Below are 7,934 nucleotides of genomic sequence, written 5' to 3'. Positions count from 1 at the left end.
GAAATTATAGAAGCCCTCTTATTAGCAGCTACCAGTTTCCAGTAAAGCTCGTTCTGGTGGTTTTGGGAAGCTTGTAGTTGATGCCTGAGAGCAGCAAATCTCACAACATGAATCATACTGGACTCTGCCATGATGGGGTATAAATCTGGGATTTGGCTGATGTTGCCACGTCCCTCCATTTGGCCCAGGGTTTTGTCCACTGGCGTTATTCATGTTTGCCTCTGTCTCCATATTCACGTCGTCCTTTGGTTCTGACATAGGGAGGGATTCAGGGTTTTCCCTTTCAGAGGTTCCTTCGGGGTTTCCTGACACTTCTTCATTTCTCAGGTTGCTTCCATCAGCCACGTTGTTTTGGGCTTCTAGAAGAGCCCGAGCATACGCCCGAGTAATCGGTCGTCTGGGTTCTTCAGCCACTCTTTTCTGTTTTTGCCCCCTTTTTTTCTTGCCTTTCACGACCACTTCTGTTTGAACTTGTGCCAGAGGACGTGTTTCAGGATTTGGTGTTTGGGGTTTTTTGAGGTCATTTTCCGATCTTTGCAAAACTGTTATATTTGGGCTCACGACCACTTCCATCTGTGCTTCTGCCATTTTATATGCGTCTGCTTCTGCGTCTGCTTCAGCGTCTGCTTCTGCGTCTGCTTCTGCGTCTCTGTGTCTTCCTTATCTTGGTTTTAACAAACAGGTTGTTTTGTACTTCTGCCACCAAAGAGTTGCTACAGTTGACTGAATTTCTCCTTCCAATGACAGAATGTGATGACATCACAAGCTTTGTGCCTTTGATGACATCACAGGCTTTGTGCATTTGATTCTGTGATTGGATAGTTTGAAAATAAAATGTCCACAAATGTACTTTAAAAAAAGTCATTTTATTTTGTAGTATATGTTGAATTAACACTATAAAAGCTACTCGACCAGAATTGCAGTTAAAAATAAAACAAAAGCAAAACACAAGTTTTTATAAATGGTTGTTACAAACAAACCTAACGAAAGGAGAAGACGACTGTTTAGTGGAAAAATATTAGACATGCTCTCTCATAATAACTGTGTAATAATGTAAACTAAGACATGTCGAAAACATTGATATTTAGTTAAAGGTATTTATTCAAACGATCCAATGACCAGCATGTTTTAGTGAATGTCTGTAGGCACTGGGAGCTTGGTGGTTGCCTAGGCGACAATATGTCATCTATGTTTTGTTTTTAATTCAGTTTCACTGGTGAAACTAAGAAACAACAGGCTGTAGAGGGACACGTTAACAAAGCTTTACTAACTCTTACTGTCATATCCAGTGTGGACAAATCTGTATAGATTTATATTAATATATTAATCATTCATTTGAATAACCAAGGATGCAAAATAAAAATCACAGGAGAGTTTATGAGACGAGGTCAAGTTCAGAGACACACGTTTAGCAGAGGTGAAGCCTCGAGGACAGCTGGCAGCTACACCCATGTATGACAGCACCCACCTGTCACAAAGAGCAGCCTTTCCATGCCTGACTCTGCATAATTGTCAGCATCCAAGCATTTTAAATGAGTCATCATCCTCAGAAATCATCCTTTGCACAGTTGTTATGAAGAGAAAAATAAACTTTAGAGCTGAAAATCAGATATGAACCGTGATCTGGGAGGGGAAGGGCACCTGCTGCCAGACAATGTTCACCTTGGAAAAAGTCAAAAGTGGTTTATAAATTTTGCCACAGGTCTGTTTGTCAGAGGGAGTTAGGCCATTGCTTCATAATTAAAGACTGATTAAGATGGATTCATATTTTCTTAAAGGTTCTTTTAGACCTCACCTTTTACACCTGCATTGAGTTGCTGCCATGTGATTGGCTGATCAGATATTTGCATTAATGAGTATTTGAACAGATCTACCTAATGAAGTTTTATATTTATGATGAAAATGCTTTGATGGTTCATACCTATGAAGTTACAGTATATCTGAAGAGCCTTAAAATATTTTTTTACCATAGTAAACTTCAAAACAGACTTTATTATATGATATAGTTTTAAAAAAGGATAACAATTGACTTCAGCATAATATAAAATAATGTGTTTTCCCGATACCTGATTTTTAGCACTATGTATGCATTGGTCAACTTTCAGATCTATGAAGTTCAGCTCAGTTATCTATGTTTTCATTTTTAGTTTCCATTTGCATTTAGATGCACGGCCGATTCTCTGATGTGTGATCTGTTTCTACCTGTGCTGATGCTAGCAGGACTAAAGCTGATCAAGCAGCAGTAAATATGTGAAGCAAGGCTGAAGGATACACTCATAAAATGAACAGAATCATAAGAATATAACAGCACGAGCACTGCAAATGCAACTAAAACATGTTGACATCAAATGGTATGTTATTTGAAATCTATATGAAATAATGAAACATCATGTTTTCCAATTTATTTTATTTATTAATTTAATTTTTTCCACAGTTGTGTAAATCAGTCTGTCTGTGGACTGCCAGCCAACACATCCACAACACCAACAACTCAGACAGCACAAAGCCTTTTAAGTTGGCGAGGCGTGATAGCAAATGCAGCGCAGGTACATCCATCTCACCTGCAGCAGCATCGCAGACCACGCCCCCCTCCACACCACTCTTTCCTCATAGTTGCTCGCCATCGTTGCGCTCAGAGGGTAGAAGGTCCCGATTGAAGTGCACAGGTAACTTCCCTTCACATTTCACGACAATGATCCTGTTAGTGAGAAGCCTGCCTTCAAACTGGCAGCTGGGTTTCCTGGCTCCCTGATGCTTTAGCTTACATTTAATTATGCAAAACGTTGCGGTACTATACGTCATGCCGCTATTTTCATCGTACCTCCCATCACCTCTACAAATGGATTTGACCTTTGCTGGAATACTGAGGATGAACGTGTTGGTTTCCTTACAACTGTTGTCAATTTTGTAGATATTCCTATTTGATATTTCTGTGTTACACAGCTTTTCAGTCATCTTAGCATCTACATGCTGTCTTCTAAACTTTTCATAAGGTGTTTCTTCAGGTCGGTGCTCGCTTGGTTGAAAATTGTTCACTTTGGAAAATCCGGAAGCAAAGAGCAGCACGAGCATCATGCAGACAAACAGTGTCTTCATCGTCTCCTGGAGAAGAAAACACATGGACGTTTTTCCACATTAAGAATTTGGCAGATACATCCTTTTGGATCCTGAAGCTCAGTAAGTCGTCTTTGTGAGCTGCAAACACACACGACAAGAGGACTGATAGACCTTTTTCTTTAAATGACAGAAGTAGTTTTATTTATAGTTTTCTTTTTTATTTATTTATAATCATATATATTACTTTGTTCTCTGTTTATTGTTTATTTTTCAACTGTTAGGACGATTTCTAAATATCCTGAACAAGCCTGATCTGGACGGCTCCTGGAAGCAGATTCAGGCGTGATGATGTCATTTTCAACTAGAAAAAGAAGCTTTGAAAAGCTGAAGTAGTTTAAATGTTTAGATATTTAACCTTGTTGTATTACTTTATATTTTATATTCATCGTATTAAGACATCAAGATATTTGTTTTTGCCTTAAAATTTTGTGTTTTCATTTATACTTTTTGTTATTATTTTTTTCAATTTTGTCATTTTGCCTTTTTTTACTTGATGTGATTTGGATAAATATATATTTATATCTACAGATATATTGAGAGAGTTTTTCTCTGGGTTTCACAAGCCCATTTTATAGATAAAAGTCCAGGTCATAATAGATCCGGTTCATTAAGAACAAAGTTTAAATCCGATTTAATATAAATGCCTTTCTGCACTCAGTTATTCTTTCCTGTCATATGTTTCAGTGTGTTCTGTAGTAACAATGACACACTGCAAAATAAAAATCAAACAGAACTCAAGACACTATGGATTTTCCTCCAATTCGTATCTGTTTGTGTAATTTACAGGATTTTTTATTTCAAGCTTTTCCAAATGAAGACACTCACCTTTTTTTTCCTTTACTAATGATGATGATTAACCTGCAGTGGTTCAGGTATAAGTTGGTTGTCTGGAACAGCAGGTGATGAAGATGTCGTGAAGGGTCTGTGGTTAATGTATATAGTGGGTTCATTACATAACTGGATAGGCAACATCTGACAGTCAGTTTAAATAAGATCTTGTTGTATTTGAACACAAATCAGCAAAAACAGGTCTCTCACCGTGCAAATATACAGCTTACGTAGGTTTAGTATGCTCACCGAATGCAGTGTTTAGTGTAGCAGCAGAATTATGACAGTTTATGGAGATGTTCAACGTGAGCCTGCTGCCCAGCTTTAAAAGGAAAATCATTTTAAATGATACATAATAAGTTCTTACCAAAAGAGGAATGCAGACGGAGATGAGCAGAGATCTCTTCTGCAGTTCAGATGCTGCTGTGAGTTCTAGTTCACTTCTGTCACAGAGGAACAAAGTGTGTTTGGATCTGGACACTTTGATTTTTATACTTCTGATCAGCACCAGGAAACTTTAACACTTCTTTTTTCCCCTTTTTAAGTATAATTTTTGGCAAATAAAGTGAGTGTATTGACCATTTGCAGTTAAAATGTTGAACAATCTTTTTATTTTTGTTTTACTACCAGTTGGTTGTAATAATTTCATATGAGGATTTAAATGGATGTATAACAAAACAAAGGATAAAAGTATATATAAAAGTATATTTAATGAAGCTGATCGAACAACAGTGCAATATGGCATGATGACAGTGTTTACAATTTTGGCAGGAGAACAAAAGATAAATATTATAAAATACAAGACATGAAATCTCAGAGGTCAGGGGTCGGGGGCCCAGGAAGTCTGACCCACAGATTCCAGGTCTGACTTCGAGTACATAAAATATCTTTCTTGTGGGGAAGGAGCCTGAGTTAGAGCAGGAAGTTACACCATATTGACATTGTTGGGGTAGCCTCAATGCCAGTGTTGGACTCTCCAGTTTCCTTGAAGGAGGTTTGACTTTGTGCCATCGTTGGCTGGACTCTGTGCTCATTGATATCCCCGTATCAGTGAGTTAAGACACCATGCATTTATTTTCTGTGTGGCACACAACAAGAAAACAAGCCAAGAGAGAACACATCAGCCTCCAATGACAGTTTATTAAAAGGTTTATTGGAGGTTATTTGTTGTGTTATTGAACCTGTGTGCTAATGAAAGAGTGTCCTTAATAAACGTACTCCATAAGGAAGTGTGTTCACAAGTGCACAGAACACATTAGGGCACAGGTCAGTGATCGGTTTTACAATTGTATTGTCAGATCGATGGACACTTTCGGATACTTGGATATTCAGGTGATTAGAGGAGCAGAGATGATCAGCTGATCAGGATTTGGTGGTGTGTTGGATCAGGTGGTGGAGAGATACAGGACAGGCCTGACATACACAAACGTATAGTGAAGGTGCAGAGGCTCAGATCTGTGACATCGTCCCAGCTCAGTGTCCATATTTAGATGTAACAGTGCTATAGACTTTACCTGACAACTTGTATGAGTAATGTTTTCATCTCAGGCATGTAAATTTCATTTGTGAATATATTTTTAATACTTGTACAACAGATTTTTTTGAGTGTTAAATAGAAATTATATGCTGAAACTGAAGTGATGGGTCGCACTCTTTAGTTCACCCCTGCTCTCGAAACAATGTAGGTGGTCCAGTTAACATATTTACATTTTTTCATTTGCTTTTGCTGTTTCACTTGCAAAATATTTCCAGTGTGACATTTGATCAGGTCTTGTAAACCTTGTCGTTAACCAAGCAGTCACTCCCAGGCTGCTGTGCTGATCACCGGATCTTAACTTAATTGTCACAGTGCACTCAGAACAAAACAGCCATGCAGAGATATGAGTCACAGTGACATTAAAACTGATGAAGACCGTCGTCGTTAGAACCAGCAAACTGAACGAACTAAAAAAGATCATCTAAATTCAACTGGTCTAAAATATCAGGATCTCAGTGTTAAGTCCATATTTTTGAAGTAGAAGCTTTTACTGGTTTTACTTAAGAAAAAGAAATAATAAGGAATTGTTTTGGAATTTGTCCAGGTTAACAGATGAAATCATGTTCAGTGCTTTGTCCTGTCAGTAAACACAGATTCTTTATTTGCACTGAATGGGACAGCATATAATTTCACTGTGTTAAGATTCAAAGTTGAGGAAGGAGAGTACACACCACCCATGGTCCAGAAGGTCTTGGTCAAACAATGATTTTAATGAACACACGTGTGGGAAGACACTCTGTACGCAGACAGCCAGTAGTCCTCGACTTAATCAAAGCATGAACAGATATTTTATAGCATCAGGGTTTGTTTACTGACGCCCCTTCATGCGTCACCGGTACATTTTATACATAGATCAGATCAACACCAGAATGACTTTTCACCTAGAAAATCATCTTCTATTTTCATGGCTTGGTACTTTCCGTTCTCTCCTCTAAATAAATCTAACTAATGTGTGTGTATGTGTTGACCTCACATGCTCTTTGTGTCACCTCTTCACCTACTGTCTGTGTCTCGTCTGCTTTCGGTTTCAGTTCTGCAAAAGGCACACTCTCCAAACCTGCAACTTCCTGTCAGCCTGCAACTTAGTCTTTCTGAGAGACACACTGTTTAACCCCTGAATGCAATATAAACTCCAGATTATATTCTTAATGCAATGGTAATAATGACAATTATTTAACAATAGCAGTAAAATAATTTCCCTGCTCCACAACTGCTTTTGGCGTAATGACAATAAAAGATAGTTTCAAAGTCTGACCTGCAAAGCCCGTCCACCCAGTGTCCTCCTCAGTCATGCTGGTTGCATGATTGCTGTAGAAGTGCTAAACTACTGTGACCTGATTAATTGAACTGAGCTCACACTGCAATAACTAATCAGTGAGGTGGTAGTTTAAGTACTTCATTACCAAAATGTATAAATGAAGTACATCAGAAGATGTTGGGGAAGAAGCACTTCACCGGGTGGGCCTGGACCCCCGAGGCCTGTCCCTGTGCCGACCTCGTCTGAGTCTAATAGATTTATAAGATAGAGCTCATCAAAAGACTAAGATATGAATATAAACATGATATTTGTCAGTTTAATTTAATGTTAAGTTGAACTGGAGTTAACCAGAATCCTTTACTCTTCCAACTCCTCTACTTTGTCTAACAGTTAGCTTAGCTTAGCCTAGCCAAGTTTTCTTTGCAAAATTGCTAATTGCATGGTTTCAAATTGCAGTTTTGATTTTAAGTGGACTAATTGTTCAGACCTGCTCTGGGGCCTGTCTGAAGTATTAAATTGACATATATTTGTCTCAACACCTACGCAGGAGAACTTTTTTGTAAGTGTGAAATGGAAAATAGAAGAAGAAGTAGAGATGTGGGTGTTCCTATTTACATATTTTTATTTTCTGTTTCTTTAGCCAAACATGTTATTTGATCAGAGCACCTGCCTGTACACCTGCTGTTAACCAAGCAGTTATTTTCAAGCTGCTACACTGATCACAAAGTCAGGACATATGAATGACAGGAAGTGTCCAGTGACACGTACCGATATTAATGACAACAATGATGGGTCAAAGCAACATATGATGAGCATTTATTACGATATCCTGATAAATGTAATGCAGCGGGATAACTTCTACAGTTATTATGTTAGTGATGATGCCTCTTTGCTTTTCATTTATTCACAGCTTTGTGGCGTACGATGGAGTGTCAGGGCCACATTAAGATGATAACCTGCCACGGCTGCAGTACCCTCTACAACACGGCTTGTGTCAATGATTTAGTTAAGCAAACTGATCAGCTGTCTCATTGTGTCTTTTGTGTGTTTGGTTTTGTGTTTTCAATGAACTGAAAGCCCTCTTTAATGCACGAGGGTGTGACCATCCACATTCTCTCATCTGTCCAGTGTCAGCCATTCATTTTGTGCAAATGGTCAAGTCTTCCAAGTGTGCGTGCTTTTCCTTCTGACCAG

General features: G+C 38.4%; 1 long non-coding RNA gene across 1 annotated transcript; it reads right to left on the bottom strand.

Annotated features, from left to right (window-relative positions):
* Positions 1 to 2,882: 2,882 nt before the first annotated feature.
* LOC113018064 (uncharacterized) lies at positions 2,883 to 7,492 on the bottom strand. Its single transcript, XR_003271687.1, has 4 exons — positions 6,738 to 7,492; positions 4,313 to 4,388; positions 3,943 to 4,039; positions 2,883 to 3,102 (listed from the first exon to the last, which is right to left on the bottom strand). It is a non-coding gene; the product is annotated as an uncharacterized LOC113018064 (long non-coding RNA).
* Positions 7,493 to 7,934: the final 442 nt, after the last annotated feature.

Source organism: Astatotilapia calliptera, unplaced genomic scaffold (genome assembly GCF_900246225.1).
Source record: "Astatotilapia calliptera unplaced genomic scaffold, fAstCal1.2 U_scaffold_39, whole genome shotgun sequence".
Taxonomy (NCBI): Eukaryota; Metazoa; Chordata; class Actinopteri; order Cichliformes; family Cichlidae; genus Astatotilapia; species Astatotilapia calliptera.
The sequence above is the reverse complement of the archived record's forward strand: the minus strand, read 5'-3'. Positions and strand labels throughout refer to the sequence as shown.